Source organism: Lytechinus pictus, chromosome 3, assembly GCF_037042905.1.
Source record: "Lytechinus pictus isolate F3 Inbred chromosome 3, Lp3.0, whole genome shotgun sequence".
Lineage (NCBI taxonomy): Eukaryota > Metazoa > Echinodermata > Echinoidea > Temnopleuroida > Toxopneustidae > Lytechinus > Lytechinus pictus.
Genome location: NC_087247.1, coordinates 14283737 through 14308057, shown reverse-complemented (window position 1 = coordinate 14308057; position 24321 = coordinate 14283737). Strand labels below are relative to the sequence as shown.

Below are 24321 nucleotides of genomic sequence, written 5' to 3'. Positions count from 1 at the left end.
TCAAAAAATAATTTAGGCCAAGACCATAAATGTATTCTTTATAATTATGTTTGTCACCAAACCAGTATCGGAACATTTTTTTTATTTATCTTTTTGCTAACTCCCACTTTCCTGGTCATACGAACAAAACCGACTCCAAGCCCAAACCGTCCGATTCTATGTCAGGCAAAAGTTGATTGGTCTGCAGATGATTTAGTTGATGTGATCGAAGCATTTCATTGGCTATCCCATATCCTGGTTAAGTAGAGGAGATTAAAATTTTCTCCAACAGTCCTGTGATAAAATAATGGCGGTTCAAAATTGGAGAAAAAAATATCTCAGACTTTGTTGACACCATCGAAAGGTTTTTTACTAGAACAAACCGAGTTATCGTTTTTGAAAAAAAGAAGAATGTCAATTGCTGACTATACGCGATGGTATGCACAGCTCGTAAACATGTTTTTCACCAAACTCCCCAAAATGAAGGTCTGCATTTTGACAATTTGCTTTTTTGTTTTAAATAAATTAATCCGACAAAAATCGGGAAATATTTAGTGAAGCCCATGCTTCATTTGGTATTATGAATGAGAGTATTCTTGGTATTAGAGGGGCAGTAAAACATAGCATAGAGATGAATTCATTGCATGATTATAATGGTCACAGATAAAAACAAAATTAGAATTTTTAAATCGTGAGAAAAAAAGGTGAAGCAAGACTACATTCTCCTTGAAAACTTCGTAAAACTACATAATTTTAGACAGGACCGCAGCTATAACAGATGACCCCAATACTCCAGCAAAAACAGAGCAGTGCCACGCCCATACCGTTACTGTACGAGTTGGAGACTGGTGCGATATGGCCTGCAAGCCCCCGTACAAAACACTGTACAATGCAAAATATTCGCCGCTAACCGCAAAGTGCCACGCCCCCCTCCATGTAAACACTGTCTCGAATACCAGTGATTTTACGCTGAGGCAGCGGCCTGGCCATTAATGGTATACTCGAGACGTGGCAGTGAAGGTCTGTTTATGTACATTTTCTTTCCCAAGACACGAACTTACTCATCAGTTCTTCCATAATATAAGATTCCGCATTCAAATATTATGAATCTGTTTTAAATTCACGACAAAGCAAATAACATAAAAAATTATATACTGCACTGAGGCCTATCGAAATAAAATAGCAGATAGAGCGACATTTGTACTCCACAAGACAACAATCTATTATTATACAGTAGAGTTAATTACGAAAGTGTAACGTTTTATTTCTTTTTATCCATTTTACACCATATAGGATGGAAGTTAAAGATGAAATCATACCCTGGAAATGGCAACTTAATCCTACTCCTGAATTGACTGTATAAGATACATGGACAAAGGACCATGTATCCATATAAATGAACGATGAATTCGCATCTTTTATATCCCCAATTGTTACCATTTGTATCTTTGAACCCTGGTAGTTCGGAAGATAGGGAATGGTTACATAAATTTTACCGTCCTTTTAAAAATAAAATAGCCACATTCCATGCATTCCTCACAACAATGAAATAAACGAGGCGAGAAATCCTATCTAGGATCGTAAAAAAGTTAGCAGCCATTGTGTGCGTGATTCGCAGGTTAAAAGTCTGCACTATTTAAAACCCAGTGTGAATTAATATAGACCTGGGTAAAGTCGACATCATTAGTTCGTCTGTAGCTTTCAAAATAGCAAAGACCAATTACTGGTAGTAGTATATGCCATGATTATCTATATTATATCTTGTATAAGGTTTCTAAGCCGATCGCGTTTAAGAGAAGAAAGACAGGGACTGCATGGTGGATAAGGTATTCCTGAATTTCCTTTTTTTTCTTTTTCCGAAAAAATACTAAAAATAAAACATTATTATTCAGGTTCTATTGGTGTTCCTCATAAAATTAAAATCGATGGTTTTACAATGTGTAATGTCGACGAAAGCTCCATGATATTAATACCATGGATAATAATATATTAATATCCTGATATTAATATCCAACGTCGTGCAACACGCCTTGCTTTGAAGCAACGGCAGGGACAAATGCCCTACTTGCAGCGACTTCAAAGATTGAATTGGAAATCTCTCAAGTTAAGAAGAACTTACTTGACCCTGGTTTTCATTGCAAAGTGTCTGTTCAAACATATCCAGTGCCCTGTTGTGAACGCTCTTGTAGTGGTGAACACACGCCATTCGGATGACCTGAGATTCAAGCACCTCCTTGCACGCAAAAATGGATTGCATTTTAGCCCAATTCATGAGGTCCCCAGACTCTGGAACTCTTTACCTTGTGACATGAGGAACTCTATTCTTACTGCGTCTCTTTTAACATGATGCAATCACCTAAATTCATATCTTGTTGATTCTGATTAAGTGTCCAAATTCGATATGACACCATATTTATGTATTTTTAGAATTATCTATTTTTATTCTTATGTATTATAACTGTTTCTATTTATATATCCACATTACCAACTACTGGCCATTATCTATATCCAATGATGTTTCAATATTTCAATTTTTCAATATTCCAATAGCATTTTCATTCATTGCAGTTTAAATCTCAGGGGGTTGTATTCAACATGTTAATTAGTGTAATATAATTAATAAAATTGAATAAATATATGCTATATTCCTTGCCAAGATACCACAGTACTTTCAATTTTTAATTATTTATTGCAATTTATACAATCTGACACCGAATCGCACGACAAAGCCAACCAAAATTAATTTAGATATTGGTCAGCATATTCCCTTCCTTTTATTCAATTTCTCACCTTGTTATGCAGTGTATTTATTGATATTTGTTTGCATGATTTTATGTTTTGATTCTGAGTAATTGAACATTTTGTTATATGTAACTTTGAATGAAATTTTAGGATATGTTTATTTCGCATGAAAATACTACAGTGGATTCACCTGGATGGGGTATGGGTTAGGGCGGTCCGCGGACTATAGTTTATTTGGTTAACTTTGCCCAATACCTGGCAGCTCATCCAGGTGAATCCAGTGTTTAATTATTTTTATGTTACTGTATTATTGTAACAATTATTTTTTATCACTGTCATGATTGTATTTTTGTATTTGACTTATTTGATATTCTGCCAAATAAAATGATAATAATATCATGATATTGATAGCATGATATTAATATCATTCATGATATAGCCCTAGTTGATATTTTGCACGATCTTGTTCTTTAACGTCATACACTCTATAAAAAGAGTCTCAAATTGACCCCGAAACCAGGTCTGAGCCACACCCCTTTTCGGGTTGACGAAAGTGGCACAGAATAACGTCTGTTGTGACAAAATCCGGGTCAGATCTGACCAGTTCTCTGTCACTTTTGACCTTATTCCGTGCCTTATTTTTGAAAACTCGAAGCGGGGCGTGGCACTTAATTGTTTTGGTTGCTTTGGTGTACTATTATTATCATGGATATGCTAAGAATTCCCTGATTCGATAATCGCTCTTAACTTTTATGCAACAGCAAGGCCTTGAAACCAGACTAGCTACCAGTCAAAGTTTTTTTGGGGGAGTGGAAAAGATTGTCTGTCTAGCTTGAATTGTCGAGAAGAGGATTTCGTTGAATGGAATGCGGGTATATCGCGCCAATAATTGATATTCACGAGACCACCGAGCCTTGTTCACATGCACAGCTGATGTGCAAGCCTCCAGGGACCCGTTTTAACTGAAGTAACTCATGTGGAAACCTTGCTTGTTATTGGCTGATTTGAGCCTGGTTACCATGCTAGTTACCAGGAAAACGACCCCTGGTACCTGGGCGGGGGGGGGGGGGGGGTGGGGCAAGTTTCCTGTTGTTGTTGTTTTTCTTGTTGCTGTTGGTGGTGTTGTTGATGGTGCTTTTACTACTAATCAAATCATTTAAACATTCAGCTGCTTGTAATGACGCATGCGTTAGGCATTAATGACGCATGAGTCACAGAATAATTGACGATGGCGCCGGGAATAGTATAGAGAGCCTTTGCAAATCGGCTTTCATTGCATTGGCAAATTTCCCCCCATAACAGATTTTAAATATCAAAAACACAAATAATATGCCTACCTTATTTGTATGCTTGTTGAATTATTCATAAAAATTATTCAGGTTTTCCCTTCATTGTCATTTCTGTCGGGTTTTACACACTAACCAAGTCGCTATACACTGTAGTACTGTCAGCGGTGTTCATGTAATTTTTGAAGAGCGACATTGAAAAATCATTGTTGTGGAAAGGATTTTATAACTATACCTGGTATATGTTGATTACGTCTGCAATTTTGCATGCATATCTGATTTGAGTACACGTACTTAATGAATGACACTGTTCAATTTGAAGTGATGTATGAAATTGATTTTTTTTTAGTTACCCCCCCCCCCCCCCCTCTCTCTCTTTCTGACAGACCATGAATATAGGCCTCCCTCTTCTCATCTTTATGATCTGACAGACATGTTGTTTTTAAATAGTCGAATATTATTTAGATCATGGGCGTTCGCAGAAATTTTCCGAGATTTTTGAGGCAAGTTGCCTAGAAATTTTCGAAGAAACTCGATATAGAGGAAGCGAAGCGACCGAGCTTGTCATCTGGCGATTTTTTTAAAAAGTGAAATCGAAGGATTTTGTGCACACTCTCTATATATTACAAATGAATAATTTTGTGGCGATCCATGAAGCAACAGAAATGAATGAAAATTCGATCAACGGCGCTCTAAGCCTCGTGGGGGGGGGGGGGGAAGCTTAATGAAAATGATCATTGAGACCTACCTGAAATACTTGAGCATTGAAAACAATATGTTTCTTTTCAGATAAAAGTAATTTATTTTTAGATGAAATTAAAAAAGTTAATATTTGATCATGATTAGGCAGATACCTGTCTTGTTTTCTGTTCTTTTTATAGCTACAAGACGATTTATAAATAAACCATCCTTTTGGACTTTCGCCGCCCATTTAGCAGTAGCGTTGAACAAATCCAGATAAAGCTGTATTTAGTTCACATATCTCTCTGGTTTCGCTGTTATTCAATAACAAAAATATTCAGAACATAACGAACTTTGCTTCACATTGCAACAATGATCATTTTCATAAAGAAGAAAAAACACGAATAGGCAGGAAATATGAATAATATACTACAGAAGTTCAAACTTTATTGTAGTCCGCCTATTGCTCTGTCATCGAAAATTTCCACTGAATATGGAATAATGTAAACAATTTCTGCCTCAATACTTATTTTTAGGCAAAGACTATTTACATTTTGTCCCGAATCAAGAGATAAATTCATACAGTCTATTTTGGAATTCTAAAATGTATTCGAATGATGTATTTTTACTCCTCAAACAATGAAAAATGATGATCAATGCCATTTATTCTTCGAGGTATTTTGAATGAATTCCTGGGGGATGTTTCATGAAACAGAGTAGTCAGTGGTTTTCAAACAAAATGCGCTCTGAGCCAGTCAGATGCAAGGATTTCGGTAGCTTATAACAATATTCAGCGGGAATCACTGACTAGTATAGTTTCATAATAATGCTCCCATAGGTTCCCTTTCCTCTCAGTCTGTGAAAAGTTTGTTCTTCTCACGATCAAGAAAGTCAAATCAAAATAATGAAGAAAAAAAAAATCACCACTATATACCTTCGATCAACTAGGCATCCCAGGCCCTCGATATATTTCATATTCAAACATTATAAATTTATGTGTCACCGTGAGGACAATATTTATTACTCGATGTATTATATTTGCCACTGGATGAATGCCAAGTTGAATGAGAGGCCAACGCCACTGTGACACGGTGTTATCTTATTTTGTCAACACAGTTAACGTTTTACCCAAGGAAGTCGTGAATAATCTGAGGTATTTATAGCGCTATATCATCCTCTTAAATTTTATTTTATCATAATTGTTGAGCTAAAAAAAATGCTGATGCTGGCACCTTCATTTATACAATTATTGTATTTCGCCTGTTTGAACTTCAAAGTACTTTGTCATTTCTTAAAATTCATAAGGCAAGAAATATCTTATTTTATTTTTATAGAAAGTAAACGTCAAGTTCAAACCATCAACAATTAAAGGGAATACTATATAGCATTTAATCATTTCAAGATATTGCTATAATAATGATTATAGCTTCCGTCCGTATATCCAGATTAGTTACTGTATATCAACTTCTTGAAGAAAACTTGAATGTTATTTACAAAGAAACAAATTTAAATATACCATATAAAATCTTTTCAAAAAATATCTAGAGCTGGTAATTTAATCTTATCAATACAGAATATTTTTAGACTCTGAAAATTGTCATTTATTCAAAAATAGAAGATTACCACTCATCATTAATTCCAAGATATAGTATAAAGATTATCATCTTTCATTTTTATATGGCTTCTGTCCATATACCAAAATTGATATCAGCTCCTTGAAAAAAATTGAAGGTTATTCTTTCAAAGATACCATAAAAAGCTTTTTAACAAAATATAGATATGACAATATCACAATACGAGTGCATGCACATGACAAAGAAACCAAAAATACCTCGTAATCATTTTAAGATTCCACGATTTCTATATCCGTGCCAAATAGAACAAAAATAGCCTGACTTGAAGATAATCAGAAATTCATATAATAGAACATAATATTTATAGATTATTCATGGTAATATCCAGGCGTGTACTTTAACCTATATATTTTGATACGACGAAAATATTGACAAGGCACCGTTAATAAAAGTTCCACGATTTCTATATTCGTGCCAGATTAAGAAATAGTCTGGCTTGAAGATAATCAGAAATTCAAATAATACAATAGAACATAATATTTATAGACTATTCATGGTAATATCTAGTCGTGTACTTTAACCTATATTTTGATACGACAAAAAAAACATTGACAAGCACTGGCTCAAGAAGGCGCGATAGCTCAGTCGGTAGAGCGGGGGATTCGTATTCCGGTGACCCGGGTTCGATTCCCATTTGGTGCGCTAGTGCCCTTTGGTAAGGCATAAATCCTCAGTACCAGGTCCTTCGGAGAGGACCTTAAGCCGTCGGTCCTCTGGTTGCTTGCTTACAAGCATTAATGCTTTCTTAGCAATCAGGTAAAAAAAAAAATCACCACCATCAGGGAAGTCATATACTGGACTAAGACTTGACAAACTATGTCTAAATATTCCTGACTACGCAAATATACGTAATATTGTTGAAAATGATGTTTGAATTACAATGTTAGTCATGGGACACTAATGTTTACAAATGGTCAGTGGCGTACCTAGGATTTTCCACAGGGGGGGCAAAAAATAAAAAAATTTAGGTTTTCGTAACAGAAAATAATTCGACAAGCAAAAAAAAAAAAAAAAAAAAAAAAAAAGGTCTTCAGGCTCTTCAGGGGGGGGGGGGGGCATTAAAGGTCTTTTAAGCTCGTCAGGGGGGGCAGGTATATGTCTTTTGTATGGGTTGTGGCTCGTCAGGGGGGGGGCAGAGTGCCCCCTCTGCCCCCCCCCCCGTAGGTACGCTAGTGCAAATGGTGAATGTAATGATTTGATATACACTACATCCAATGTGATCACGAGGTTGATGCCACTATTATAATTTTTTCAAACACGACGGTGTAAGAAGGAAGGGTTGCTGGGACTGACATATGTTTTGTTTTGTTTTTATTTTGATGATAAACCATAATAATAGCAGTTCAGTTTATCAATTTCTTTTAAATTTTGAATTTGATTTATTTGAGATAGATACACACAAAATGGCCCTCACCCAATTGATACTATTGCATACAAGTTGAGATGGTTGTTTATACATTGGGAATGGAATGGAATGAAATGTATATTATTTTAAAATTAATTACGGTTTGGTACTGCTCGTCAGTCAATAATCGATACTTGATCCTGTGAATACGATCATACATTCGGGAAACAAAAATTACTTTGCAGTTAAACAACCCGTTACATCAATTACATAAACTCTGCAAACGATAATTGCAAGTGATTTAATGCCGTTCAAGATGATGATTTATCTCGAATTAATAATCATGACGCATTGTTCTTGTTCATGCACAATTTCAAATATTTTCATTCCAAAGGAGTAGAAATTATTAAAATTTCAGTGGAAAACTACAAAATTTGCAAGTTTAATTTCCTCTACCACACAGGATAGATAAAAGTCATAACAGAGTTGAAGACAGACCTTTCTCAGAAAATTTAGTCAGATGGAAGACGAGTCCGACCCCGTTCTCGCTGATCACTTTGATAATGCTACGTCCATGCCGGGTCCCGTAAGACAAAGGTTAGCGATTGATCGTACGCTTGATTTTTACGATTGATTGTACATTGTAGTCAATGGAATCAATCGTAGAAAAATGTTCCACGATCATTGCTAAGTTTTGACGGGCCCCAGGTATGTATAAACTCAATACCTCTATACGTTGATTTCTGATGGGTTATAACGTAAATTTGAGAAAAGTCACAAATCTTTTGAAGCAACCGACAGGAAACAGAAGTGACCATGTAATACTTCCGGGTCACGACACTGTTACACAACCAGATAAGTCACTGGCCCAGCAGCTTTCAGTCCTTTTCCGTTCGGAAGTCCTGGACTACCGTTATGGGGTCCTAGTCCCTTCCTGGAGCTCAAAGCCCTGTCAAAAAGTTTAGCTGAACTGCATCTGAACTGCGCAACTTCAATTCCTTTCTCTGACAACCATGTAAATTTCCATATATTGCAGTATCGCGTGCGAATGCATTCCTGCTTTTTATATTGAAAACCTTGGTTTCTGCATTTCTGTGTATGGGTTTTCATTTCATGACCTTGCTTTTATGCATAAATTGTTTGCTAACCATTGTAGTGAGTGACTTTGGATTATCACTCCCATCGATAAATAAGCATGAAATTATTGTCGAACTTTAAGTGTCGTACAAACACGATCCAAACACTGATTTTGGATTACAAAATTCATATCATAATTTGACCCTTCCCCCTCTCCTGGAATGTGGGGAGCAATGTAATCAAATACATACTTTTTTTATTTACAAACCTCATGTTAATTTGAAATAAAGTTTTCGAATTGATCTATATGAGGTTTCAAGAAAGTTTTTGCAGACAATTGGTGTCAATATTATGTTGATAAATGTCTTTATGACAGGTGAGTATATACGGTCGAACACAAACTTGCTTTATATTCTCTTGTTACCTATATCATAAACCAAACTTTTAACGCTGCAAGAGTGCCATAGAAAATTATATCGACGTCATTTCTACAATTTTACCTCTTTCGGATGGGGAAAGAAGAGAGCGAATATGAAATACGTCGGTGTATATTTCTGCTACTTCAGCTGCATAATAGTGCACGGTTTTGAAGTTCAAAGTGATTTTGTGAAGACCAGACCTCGACAGCAGACGTTGCAGAATTCGAGCAGAAATCGCGACATAGACAGAAAGAAAAATGTTACGGGGCAATCAAAACAAACTCCCACGCTTTAGACACGGACCGTATGGTGGGACGGTATTCCTTGTAAACAGACTGATGTCTGATGAGAGAACGTAGGAATGGAGGTGGTCTGTCTGTGAATAAATGTATGTAATTATTCAAGATTTGCAATTATATCACATAATGATGATTATTGAGGATATCACGAAGAAATACATGTGTGATGGTTTGAAAATATATTTTTTGTATATATTTGTTTTTATTGAAAGTTCCAAACAAGTCATGTCTAAATATATACCAAAAAAAATCATAATATATTTTCCTACTAAAAACACATGACAATAACACTTAACACGATAAATGAAAAAATAACCGAGATACATTAACACAACACTTTATTGTATCCATTTTTGGGAGTATAGTTCCACACAGTCACATATATTATTTTGCAATATTATTTCGCAATATTGAATTGACCAACCTGAGTCCAGTTACAATGCATAAATTCAAGTAATGTAATAATGTTTTTTTAAGGGGGCGTGGCAGTTGTGTCAGTATATTCCACGCTACCTTGATTATAAATATGAAGGTTTAGAACATCTTTACAGAATGAACCAATGCCATCCCCATGACAACCACCTGTAGGGAGTGATAAGCCAGGGATTATTGGTGTTATCTATAGTAGGGATATTGGTAATTAAAATTGATGAAACTCATCTCCCAAACCACAAAAAAATACAGGATTAGAATTCAGAACCGTAATCACTTTTCTCTGTCTGGCGTGCATGGTCAACTGAACTCCAATGATAATGCATCATCATCATCGTAATCATTTTGTCTCGATGGTGCTCCTACCGCCGAGAAAAAAACACAATTATTTGGATCCGAGGTCAACCCTAATAATAGGGTGAAGTTCACCGCAGTTGATCTGATCTACTTTAGGCGTTATTTGAGTATTCTTCTCACCCTACCCGCTTGCCCATATCTTTCTATGATGATAATTATACCATTCATAAAAAGAAATACTTGCTTTTGTATCGAACTGCTAATTTTTGTAGATCATTCCAGTCACGTTCGTGTGTGTAATCTGCCCGACCATGGTTTGCGCCTCGATGAATATGAATTATTGTGAGGAACGTGTTATAATTCAGTATTATGAAGGTCAGCCCTTTATCAATAATAATGATGGTCTCCCGCGCAATTGCTTTGGCTCTATCTCACATTGTACTTCAGTCTGTCTGTCTGTCTATCTGTATTATGAATCCGCTTCCTCTTGATCTCCTCTGCATTGTTTTTATGGACGTTCTTGTCTCCCGTCTATCCTTCCGTTCTTTCTCTCCACCTATCTATCCATATCTACCTATAAATCTATCTCTAGACCTAGGCTGTATATTTACATAATATATGTCTGTATAGGCCTCTACCTATACCTACAATCTGTCTATATCTATATATGTCTATATCTCTTTGTTTTATCTTTACGTCTGTTTATCATGTTTATTGATCTATTTATCTGTCTGTCTATCTATCTATCTATCTATCTATATCTATATATCTATCTATCTATCTATCTATCTATCTATCTATCTATCTATCTATCTATCTATCTATCTATCTATCTATCTATATATCTATCTATCTATCTATCTATCTATCTATCTATCTATCATCTCTATCCATCTATCCATCCATCCATCTATCTATCTATCTATCAATACATACCTTCTCACATAAACTTACGTACACATTACGTCTGTCTGTCTGCCTCTCTCTCTCTCTCTCCGTCCCTCCCTGCACCTCCTCTATATTGATTGTGATTTCATTCATTTTTTTCATACGAATTTGTTGTTATTATATCGGAGGAATGTTTTTGGCAAGGGTGGGTCTGGTTTTCAGCCGTGCACTCTGAATGCCCCCGTGAGAACAACACGAGAGGAAGAACTACATCCAACCCCTGCCAATGGTTCCATATGCAGCACACCAACAAATATGTGAAGGTCTTTGATCTGAGTGGACGTGACCAATAAACTTGACCTTGGGCATGCTGTGTATGAACCTAGTCTAAAAGAAATTGCGAGGGAGGGGGGGGGGGTAAGGTGAAGAGAAAGTGGGAGACTGTTTCACGACCACGAAAAGGAAAGGAAAATTGTGAATATGGTATTTTTTTCTGAATGTGTCAAAATCTATTTCACAAGTATGAAAGGATCACAATTTTTTCTCGATCGATTCGCTCCCTCACAACTTTAACATATATATATATATATATTCATTATTTATTAATTAATTCATTCATTTATTTATTCATTTATATATTCATTTATCTATTTATTTTCAGATATTTATTGATTTGTATTTATTTTTATTTTTGTTATTGTTTTTATTTATTACAATTGATAAAATAAGGTGGAGGGTAATCCGGGTCAGTAATAAAAACTGCTTTACGACGGAGCCCTCCAACTTTACCAAAATATAGATTATAGAGAACATAAACACTATAATATATACATAAATACAAATAAAAATTAACATAAAGTAAAACAAATGTTATGATCTATTAGATAATGACTTAATATGCAACTGTCTATCACCAGAAAATGCTTGGTGTTTCATGGTGTCTCTGATGTCCACCGACTAGTTTGTTGCGAGCCAATCAGATGCAAGGATTTCAGTAGTTTATAACAGTTGTTGGTGAAAGTCACTGACTTAATGTTTCGTGAAATGCTCACATGGGGGTATACTAATATAATAAAATATATTTCCCTGGTAAACCCAGCGACATCTATAACAGAGTATCTTGTCTTCATTTATCTGATATTCAATTACAATTATTTATCATACATCACTTCACTTTCATTTTTATTGTGGATTACGGAATATTGTCAAAATACTAGCGTGTGATTCCTGCGACCTTGCCCTAAAAAAATTGAAAAAAATAACACACTCTTCGTCCAGCTCGAACCAGATGTACGTATCTCGTTGGTTACATCAGAATTTTCGTGATCAGTTCTAATTATTTAATACGTCATGATATGATGAAAATAAATAATATTAACTCCATGTGATAGGAGAGAATTCTGATGTTGTTGTTGTTGTTGATGATGATGTTGATGTACTTTTGCAGAGAATCGTTTCTCACAACATGCCTTTTCATTCCAACGGAATGTGAGGTTATATTATAGAACTAAACAAAAACATGAGATGAACGGGGAAAATAAGAAAACGAAAGTGAAGGAAACAAAGAAAGGGAATACATAATTCTGTGAATCCCAACTTCTAATTATAACATATCAGCAAATCATTTTGTTTTGTTTTTGCCTTTCCTCGCATAATATTCTTATCACGTTGTTTGTATAGAACCACCTTTTTTGTTTTGCTTATTTGCTTTGCCGTTGTTCATTTCATTTATTGTTGTTTGCAACATTTTTCACAAACAAAAATCTGGACAAGAAAATATTTACCTAAAAATTGACATCAAGATAATGAACAAATAATTGTCGATCATGAAATATTCCACATTGTTCATGTTAGAACCCGTTATCGGTTTCATTTCAATCCCAAAATTCCCCCCTGCTGGATTTGTAAGAGTTATTAGGAAAATCTATTTATCTAATTTCCTGTATTTGTAAATTTCGGTTTTAATCATTTTGATCGTGGTAGTTTTCAATGATTATGTTCATGTTACGTACTATGTTGCATATTGTATCCTGGTCCTTTCAACCCAACTTTTGATCAGAATCATTATAAATTCATGAAAATGAATAAATCTGTTTTATTAGGGTGTGGTACCAACACAGGGCTGGGCCGTGATCCAGGTCTTACCACAAGATTCACTCATTTCACGTTTGTGAATAATTCAGTTATGATGTATTCTGTGTAAAAAGTTTAGCCTGTTTTGTGTATATTTCTAACATTCTTCAACTTTATCATGTAACACTCACAGTTTTAGGTTAAATGTAATGTAGCAGTAGAAATGTAATGTAGCAGTAGAAATGGAAAGAAAACTATTCCAGTCAGAGATTCTAAACGCAAATAGGCGGACATTATTGGCTTTCGTTAGCATAGTATACATGTATATATTTTTTTTAGTGACTAACCTTTTTCGGTTATTAATTGTATATTCATAGTAGGCCTATCTTTTTTCAAGTGTAATGATGATACAATTTTGTTTATTGCTTTGACTTAATTCATTTGACCAAATTGTATTTTAGTGATTTGGTGAAAATGAAAAATAGACGATAGTGGCAAAGTATGGGCTGACACTGACAGTGATTCGAACGTACGACCCTCAGAGGCAAGGCGGGAGTCAGAACCACTACACCGCGACTCTTTTATAAAAATAAAAAAAAATAATTGTACAGTTCCTGATGTACATAATATATCATTTTAGCAATCATAGTAGAAGAATTTGTTTATTTCAATTATATGACAAGAGTCTTATTTCCATTGTCAACTGACTGTTATAACTTGGCGTTCTCTTCACCCATTAACCGATCAGCTACTACCACTTTCATCATCAAATCCATATAGTTCATAACCTTTCATGTTTTCCGTTCAAAAACACCTTGTTGGATACCCAAATCACACGACAAGTGCTAAAACAAGGAATATTTGTTTCCTCAAACAATCAATATTTGCATTGATTTTACCGTGTTTGGCGTGTGTTTCTCACTGAACACCGGAAGGTTCCGCCCATGTATTTCATTTTCATTGAAATTATGATATTGTATAATCCCACGATAATTTTATATTGATTATTTTGTTTACGTCACGATGCGATTCTTAGAGGAACTGTTGTTTTTTCTTATTACATATAGGAAAAGGGAATATTGTGTCTCATAAGTTCACAAATGCAGTATGGAAAGGCAGATTTTTTGGGGGATGAGGATTTTTCTCGCTCGGTCGCTAAGTTCCCTCAAAGTCAAGAAACTGAAATCCATATTTTTTGTTGGGGATATCTCTGAACCATTTCCCTGGAATCACTGCAATACACGATTATCCGACTATGTATAGTCACGTCCGATCAGAATATCAAAGGGATGGTCCAGGCTGGAGATATTTATATCTCAATAAATAGAGTAAAATTCACAGGGCAAAATGCTGAAAATTTGATCAAAATCGGATAGTAGTAACACATTTAAATTATCCTCCTTTTTGTTCAGTCGCGAACTGGTACCCTCATGTGCAATTTTTTTTCTAATCCAGGTTAAATCTTTTCTCCGAGTTATGCTATCTGTGAATAAATATCGCCCCCTGCCCCTTGCTGGTAGTAAGAAGTGTAGGGGCATGGGCAAATGCCCCCCCCCCCCCCCCTCCGCGCCTTCAGTTGGAACAAACGTCCTATCTTTATTTCTTGCTACTCACAAGCTAAAAATTATATGTATGGCTCTATAAGGTCCTTTCTATCATGGACCTATTTAGGTCCATGTTTCTATTATATCAGAACAAATACATTGTCAATTCAACTTATTCATGCTTTATTTTCCTCGTGCACATTGTCCTTGTTTGTTTACTTCCTGTCAATGTACTTGGCACTGTCCTAGGGTATGTTACTGAGCAATGTTGTCATGGATGTTACTTAATAGCAGACATTCAGTCATCATTCCATCGCTGCATGCTGACTCAAATCAGACTTCCTGTCGATGCAAAAAGTACTGGTATACCGTAAAATTAAAAACAAAGGTTCTCTTTCTATACCGAGAACAGAGTACAGAAGACTGTCCCCGCTATGACCCCCTTCCCTAAGATCGTCTCGGAACTTTTTACCGTTTACATCCAAGGTTTCCTCCAAGCGGAAGTCTTCAACTAAAGTCTGGAAGATCCCGCTTTCGTCGCGTGCCAGTAATTAAAGGATCAATGGTGATTGGATTTGGGAGATAGGTGGAGGCGGGCCAGCCGTGGAGCGACAGAAAATTTTAAAGGTTTAAAGGTTTTATCAGCTTTTTGCTGCAATAAGAGTCATGGATGTCACCGAGAGACATTTTGTAAACGTGAGAAATTGCATCTCATGACAAGCATAATTAGGCCTTTGAGACAATTTGATTTTTTTTTCTCTCTTTATGCTTTTGAAAAACTCGCGGATCGTATATATTCAAACGTTCTCCGTAGAACTAGATCTGTGTTGAGATGCTGACGGTGGATTTATACCAGGCAGTTGTCGATACAGTCAGATGTATAAATAACAAAGATGGCATTCGTTATTGACTTCCAGCAGTGCTCCACGATGCTTGGCTCATCTTAATGATATTCCTTAACAGCCTACAGATCATATCCATACTTTTTCAATCTTTCAAAATTTCATGCACTCGAGGACCCAATCATGTGGGCGACGATCAGCCTATCCCAATCCACGGGACATAGACAAGATGAATTTATTCCTTTAAAGTGATTGGTTAACATTGGTTTGACTTTTAAAATATCTGAGCTGGAAGGTCACACTTGTCACCCGTGTCTGTAATATGTTACAAAAATGAAGCCCAGAAAAAATTGCGTTCGAAAATAATTATTTAGTGCTTCAAAAATTGAAATATAAAGTGACCGAAAACACCATCTTAATTTCATCCCATACACTTATGTGTACTATCTAGGCGTCTATAAGACGCCTATTTACAAAATCGGGGTTTGCCTTGTAGTTTTAGCTTTTCATTCTCCATAATGGTTGTTTTCAGGGTTTATTAGTTCTAATACATGCACTTGTACACATGTTTCATCTTGGTTTGAGAATTTTTTAAATCAGCTGCTCACAAAGTTAAACAATACCTTTAATCTGTTAGGTAGCCAGGTTTTTGTTCACACCGGTATTTCGCAGTTTTTCCATCGCGTAATGTAATAATTCCGCCGTATCGCAGGGAGATGGAGAAAAAAAATCCGGAAAGGGGCAATTTCAGGCACTTTATATAAATGACACAGACGGTGCTTCTATTATTAGAGCCAGGAACAGTCGAATTTTTACTCGTAACAAGTTCAAAGTTCAACGCAACAATAAGAAACTGACAGCTTATTCTGCGGATGTTGTCCGCCTTGTAATGTATATCGTCCAAAATCCTCCTTTTTCGATCAGTCAGTGTTGCTAAGTCCCAGCGGAACAAAATCACACAAACGCATAAATAATTATTTTTAATCACTCGTTGTTTTTTTTCAAGAAATTGCCGCTTTTGAGGATATGTATTCTTTTGCTCGAGTGGCTTATTGGCTTAGTGGCATAACATGCATGGACAATCGCGTCATACAAAAAGATGCGAGCGAATATATATATATATTTTTTTAATCTTTTCATTTTGTAATTGGTTGGGGCATTCAAGATGTAGGCATGTGCCTCGTTGTTAAAAATCTTCGACTTTGATATTTGGTGATTGAGATCACCTTACAACACTACCATTGGACTAGATTTTTGTGGACATACTCTAACTGAAAATTAAAAGACGAACTGGTAGAATAGCAAAGATGTATTACACGAAATTATTCATTTTGACGAAGTGGTTATAATTATAAATGAAAAAAAAAAACGAATGGCGTGGATTGAATATAAAAAATAACATGACACCATAGCCAGTTTCACAACATGGATCTGGAAAAGGAAAAATCTTATCTGAATTATTATTGGCTGGTTATATCATGAAGATTGATTTGTCTATGATTATATCATGGCTATATCCATGGTTATCGCAGAAAAAAAGTGCAACAAACGATGAACTGGTGATGACCCCCTAATGAAAAGACTGTTTATTGCATAACAATCCCAGGGTAGTCTGAAAGGTTTGTCGATTCGTCTAAAGCCAATTCGTCCTATTGCCAACTCGTCTACTATCATTTGGTCTACCATCAGTTCGTCCATTCACCACATGGTCTGCTTTCATTTAGTCTTATGCAATTCCGTCTAATAACCAGTTGGTCCAATAGTCATTTAGTCCATAAACCATTTGGTCTAATCGGACTAAGTGTTAAATTGCGCAAAATGAATGAAAATGAAATGGATATTAGACCTATAGTTATGTGACGAAATGGTCATAGTTGAAATGGTGATTAGACGAAGTGATGATTGGACCAAATGGTTGTTAGACGAAATGTTGATGGACGGAATGGCATTAGACTAATGAAATTAGACCATATGGTGAGTGGACGAGTTGGCAGTAGACGAAATGGCAATTTACCGTCTGAAAGGGTACTAGGGCTAGTCTTATTTCCAGTCTCTTTGTTTCCGGGTCTTACTTGGTGGTCTGGAAACACAATATGAAATAATGTTGGCATTATTATGATTTTGTTTGGCGTCACCTGTCCTGAGAGGGGAAAGGCGAACTGAAAACTGTGGTCCGCTATTCAGTCGGTTACCTCCATTTGTCGCCATATCTGAGGGACGGAGGACTTTTTTTTTATTGTAACAACCAACATATCCTGCGTCTCTGAAACAAGAAAGGGAGGGGTACGTCAAGACACAGACGCAGGCTTCCACCCAGAGTGGACTCGAACCCACGACCTTTGGTTCGACAGGCAGACGCTTTGTCCACCGAGCCTTTACCCGAAACGCTGAAAATGGAAATGCGTTCCTGCATGCACTATCCCTCATGTGAGTATGTGACTGATCAGCGCCTGGAGTTTTCAAACTCCAAGACTAGCATGGTCCCATTATTATACAATCGTCTTGCAAAGGGGTCATACCAGGTTCACCGTAATCACGCCGTCTGTTACTGATGGTCGCCGCCCATTTCGGACAATTGGAATTTTATTAATCGGACAATGGCTATTCCAAAACTAGGTCTTTATGTTCTAGGAGCCCGGGGTCTAGAAGTAGGATCAAGAAGTTACCAGATAGTTCTATCAAGGAGATATCACTGTATTTTTACGCTGTATAATTTTATATCATTTTCTTGGAAACCAATTTGCGGGGGTTTGGGTTCGAAGGTTTTAGCTTTCTTAGGGGCGAAAAGGGCATTAACGATATTATCATTTTGTGAAATAACATGGCTTCAGAAAATCTGATTAATTTCTACTTGTATCGTTCGAACAAAAACAAGTTATGATCGTCTGAGTCGTTCATGGAGTCAGGAGCCGTTCCTTAGAAGTGCAAAGCAGAATATGTTTTCAAGGAGTATCAATTTTATAGCTCTCTTTTTCCAAATAATTTTGGATGTAGACACAGGCTCTCGCTCACGTTTCTTTTGTGTCCTTTCAATGTAGACGTCATTTGAATTGGCATGAAGTTAGGCATATTTTGTGTTCATCTTATTTGCAAATTCCAGACAGATTTGGTTTAAAATATGAGGTCTTTTCTTTATTCCTGTGCGTTATTTATAGCTTGTTTCAGACGAGTTGTCTTGATGGGAGTTCAGCTACATCAGTAGAATCCACACCTCTTTATGAATAATTACTTAATTTTGTTTTACAGGGAAAATAAATATTAAAGTTGAATTAAGAAGACGATTCCAAATATTGAGATATTTACATTAATAGCAACCTTACAACCCCCAAACACTAATAGGTGATTCGACCCCCCATTTTCTTTTTTCAAAATAGTGAATTTGAACGATTTATCCCTACCCATTTTCCCTGAGTTCGCTCCTGCAATGCCTACCGAGACGGGTGTTCTTTGAGTGTGACGTCACCGGGGGGTATTCGGTCCCGGTTTAGTAAACAAGGCAGTGCCGTTTTGTGTACTACTATGGAATAACTGCAGTTGAAGTTGTATCTGCGAGCCATAGAACTTGCAAAGAGGAAATGATTAAAATATTTGTGGCCGTACTATTATTCCAAATATGTGAATTCCCTCAGAATGATACCATAGACCCTAAAGGAATAATTTCAAGGTGAATAATATGAAATTTGATCGAGATCTTCTCACCAGTCGATAACGTAGCAGACGTGTTATTATGACATATTTATCCGCGTGTGACGCGGCTCTTGCAAAAAAACACAGTTGGTTGCGGAATTGCTTTGTGCCGACCGGCTACCCGCTCCGGCGCAGCTAGCTGTCGAGCTACCGTACCGTTCTTATTGTCTTCAACCATATAGATGTATACTAATTACTATATGTGTGGCGTCGCGCAAAAACCAGACTATTGGTGAGAGACAATAAATGCGCTAGGACGTCATTTAAATACGCGTGTCATCAAACTTTTGTCTGGCGCGCGTCGCGAGGAAAAACAAAACAAACAACCCGCGGGGAAAAAAAAATGTCAGGCGCATTTTTATTTTTCAGAACTGTGGATATCGGCTCGATATATTTGGTGGCGGGTTCGGATACATGTTGATTGAATTTAATTCCCTTGGCTGAAATCCATGAAGGTAAGTTAAATTATGTTGCAGATTGAGTTGTTTTGTTAAATTCATTGATAATTGCGATGCGAGGAACATGGCAACTAAACACGTGAATGTGAATTTTGTGTTGCGTGTTTATGTGGATCGATCGAGAGAGAGCTTTTTTAGGAACGACTTTAAACGTCAAATTACATGCGACTGCTGCAGCGATTCGCGGTATTTGTCCGGGACTTTGACGGCCTTTTTAAGATCTAACTTATGTATGCCTAGGCTATCAACTAGATCTAGATCTGCACGTACTTAGATAGGCCTTCGTTACATACTTGTAACCATTTAAGTTAAATCTATCACATGCAACAAGTTTGTAAAAAATGTATGTAAAAAAAAAATCAAAATTGGACAAGGAGTAAAAGAGCTATGATAATTTAAAGATATGGATTTCGGTGAAACAGTTCTATGCATGTTTTTATGAATTTACTTGACAAACTGATGCAAAGATGTCTCACCTTGTTACATGAAATTATGTTTGTTCTATCCCCCCCCCTCCAAGACTAGATATTAATTCATGCAAAAAGGTGACATATCATTCACACACGTATGACCAAATAAAATAAGTATGATTTCATGTTTTGTTATAAGAAAAGTTAAAGTGGGGAGTCATCATCAGCCCATCTAACGAATATTTATTAAGACGTGCATATAACTGTTTTTATAATGCATGAAAAACCCTTTTAGATCTAGTTGTTATCAGATTTGGATGAAATTTGCAGCATTTGCTTACATTTGATGAAATTATTTTCAGCTCGGAGTACCCTTTTAAATCGGTTAATTATGGACATTTTTCAAATCCCCTCTTCTAACAAATTCTTATTTGTCGGACTTCTGATTTCAAATTATTTTTTTTCGGAGGGGGTGGGGTCTATTTGGTATGAGCTTCACCAAAGCTGTGCAAATGATATCGAAATTATAACTAGAAAACAGATTGTCACAATTTATAAGAAATTTATTCAAAAATAACAATGTATTTTGGGGGCGGGTGTGGGGGGTATTTCTTATTTTTTCTACAATCTGGTCGAGCTACATTACATGAGGTTCGCCAACTTTCTACACAAAATCATTCAATATTATAAAGAAAAATGAAAATACATATTTTTGAAAAAAAAAATTATAGTTTTAATTGTTTTTTTGTTAAGTTTTTTTTCTTAAGTAGTGTTTTTTTTTAAATAAACTTTAACTCTGAAAATTTGTTAACTAATTGGCCTTGTTTTCTTTCGTTGTGTTAAACATGTTAAAGGCACGGGATCTACAGAGCAACTGTATTAGTGCAGTGAGAACAAGACATCTCAGAACCAACATACAGCTGACTGCAGCCCTTCAAGAAGTACTTTAAGACTCTGATATGGGATTCACCATTACCACAGCTTCAGGTAGCTTTCCATGCTTTATCCATATTCTATATGGAAATAGTGTGCCAGTTGTTACTTTATCATGTCAGTTGTAACCGATTTTTCCACGAATTAATTGCCGTTTTATAAGATATTGTTTTAAAATTTATTTTACCACTATTAGTACATGAAATCTAGAATTATGGAAAATATAAAAAAATATAAAATGATAAAAACAATAAAAAATGAAGAAAAAAAATAGAATTTGGATAAAGGCTCATGCAGAGAAAGCTTTTTGCAAGTGATACAATGTATATCAAATTAAACATTTAAATATGAACATCTCATGAATTTTGGAGGGATTTTTTTACCCAACAATAGTTAAATCTTATTATTTTTGGTAGAAAAATATGACATCAGGGAGTACTTCCACCTTTATTAGAAATACAAGTAACATTTACACAAAGCCAAAGAGTGAAAAGTTAATGTATTTTAAATATCATGTTGTTGATAAATGTCCATGAATCATGAAGAAATGAGAGTGTAATGTGACTGTTTTTATAACACATTAATATCGGTGAACTTTTCAATTGCATTCATCAAACATGTAGATTTGAGTCATTGGAACGTGGCATTTTTAAGACTGGAACATGAAGAAAGCAAACAATGCAGAGGAAGAAAATTATCCCCTTTGGTGAACCCTGCTGACATAGTCTCTCAGATACTCCCTGATAAGCTATCAACTGGATTTTCCAAATAGAGGGAATGTGATATATGGAAAGATCTTAGATGAGGACAAGGCACCTCGCGGCCTCCGCGGCCTCCCCGGTAGGAGAGGAAATTGAATAATGAATACATGTTTTACTTTGAATGAACAAACTCTGAAGTTTTTCGATAAAAAAAATTAAACTTAATTTGTAACGTTTGCTAACCAATTAGAAGGATGTCATTGTAGAAAATTGAAATGTGGTAAGTTTGCTGCTGTATTAAGAAGTTTGTGATAATGTTAAACACACACACTAGGGAGAGATTATCGTGTTTTATATAATTTTTAGTGCAAATTTGGACAGTGGAGAGCGATGCACATTCCTGAGTTTTGCTAATACTGCTGCATAGAAGAGAGTAAATGTATGTAGTCTCTTCCATATCAAGAATTAAACTCTGATATTATTTTTTTATTCAAGCACAAGATGTTTACAACGCATATTATTACACACGTGTACAGAGTGTAGCAGAGAAAAGATGACTATGTATTTGTGAGTATTTGTTAGTTATAATACCTGTCGTATTAATATGTGGAGCCAAGTTTTTACGCACAGTTTTATTCTTCTTTTCAAACGAAGTGACTTAAAAAAAATCCTTCAGTGATCCAGATAATTTGGCAGCAATTTGTGAAATATATTTTCATGACTACCCCATCCCTAAAAAGAAACCAAATGTGGCCCATTTCATTAAATATGGATATGATCCCTTGCTCGAATGAAAACTACCATGAAAACAGTGAACCTTCTGCTTCCTGATTCGCTAGTTCAATGAAAGTTGATATTTCATCAAGAGTTGCTGTCATATTAAATCTTTATGAAATGTAGCTCGCATCAGCTTTTCACTATTGTGTATTGCCACCGAAAAAAAACTTGGTTTTGCAAAATTGAATTTTGTTTGTGGTTATTTTCCAAAGCTTGAGCATGATTTTTTTTAGATTTTACTTTGCGAGAAAGTGAAGTATGGACAAACAGCATGGTGGTGTCTTTTTTTTTTTTTGGGGGGGGGGGGTTAAGGGCAGGGACAAATCTAGGATGGAGGTGGGCAGGGGCTTTGGCCCCACTTTTTTTTCCCCAGAACGCATGTATAAACATGTAAAAAAATTACCATTTGATTGTGATTTTTTTTTTTCATGGACAGCCCCTCCCATTTTCAAAAAATGTTCTGCGGCGCCTGTGGGGGTGGGCACCCCCCAAAAATATGATAAGCTGCCCCTCCCCCCCCCCCAACAACAAAAAAATCAGATGAATTACCCAACCCCATCTTCCCCTAGTCATTGGATCTGGGAACCTCCTCTCATGTTAAAACTACGCGCTATGACGAACTATATATAGTATGCCAAAAAGTCTCCATAAGGGTTTTTTTGCATGTAATGTGAGTGTGTGGGTGTGGGTTCTAGTGTGGGTGTGGTTGAATATGTAGAATAATTTGTTTTATTGTATTCGCCTAGCTGTGTATATATAAAAATTATGTCTGCACTACAAAAGATCACCTCGCCTATGCCAGGTATGTTGGGCGTTACAAAAGAACCAACATTTCCCTATCATGAAAAGATGAATAATAAGCCCGACTACCATGACGACCCATACAGCCAGGCAGGGGGGGGGGGGTACCCCTGATTCAATTGGCCATATCTCTAATTTAAATATGAATTAGACTCTAATATTTCGTATACACATTGTACATGTGTCCATGTACCAGAAAACATTAAAAAACCAAAATCCAAAATTTCACCTACAATACCCATTTTCCCAGGATGGCACACATATATCTTTCTGTCTTCAACTCACTTCCGAATTGCGTTTGTATGTGTGACGGTGACCCCTAGCGTAATTAAATATAGAAAACAACTCAGAAGGCCGAGAAAGAATACTATACGTTTGGTTCAAGATTGTTCTGTGGAATGAGCTATGAGTGGAAATGATCCAGAGGATATAAAAGTGGAGTCAAAGACAAAAGAAAAGAAGAAAAAACGCCAGGGGATCGCTGCACGGCCGGCCATGAACTAAGTCGACATACCAGACCATAACAGTACACTCAATTCCTGGGTGTTGTGTGTACTAGTATTATGCGTTCAGCGCGCGCTGTGCTAGCCGCCGGAATTACTTTCCAGCTACTCACTTGATTGAACATCGTGATAAAATAAATGAGAAATAGTGAAAATATCATTCAATAACTCACTGTTTGCTATCTTACATCATGATTGAAGAGTTCATGGTGGTTATTCATACTGTTTTTTATACAGGGAAAGTAAAGATTTGTACATATCAGTCCTATTTGTTTGATTTGAGTTGCTTTGAAAAAAAATTGTAAAATATCTTTCTCTCTCTGCATAGCATTTCTGTATGACATTCAGGCACCTCTTATACTAAATTCCCCCCGGTGACGTCACACTCCGAGTGACTTTTCTGTACACTCGTCTCTCGGGCTCTGACAGGTGGCTAATTTCATAGACTTTCAAAGCAAAATATCGAGAAGGCAGAGGATTATTGTGACATGCTATGTGTTTGAACAACTTATA

General features: G+C 36.1%; 1 long non-coding RNA gene across 1 annotated transcript; it reads left to right on the top strand.

The window, feature by feature from the left end:
- The first annotated feature begins 19530 nt into the window (after positions 1–19530).
- LOC135153729 (uncharacterized) lies at positions 19531–22686 on the top strand. Its single transcript, XR_010293238.1, has 3 exons — positions 19531–19680; positions 20948–21080; positions 21650–22686. It is a non-coding gene; the product is annotated as an uncharacterized LOC135153729 (long non-coding RNA).
- Positions 22687–24321: the final 1635 nt, after the last annotated feature.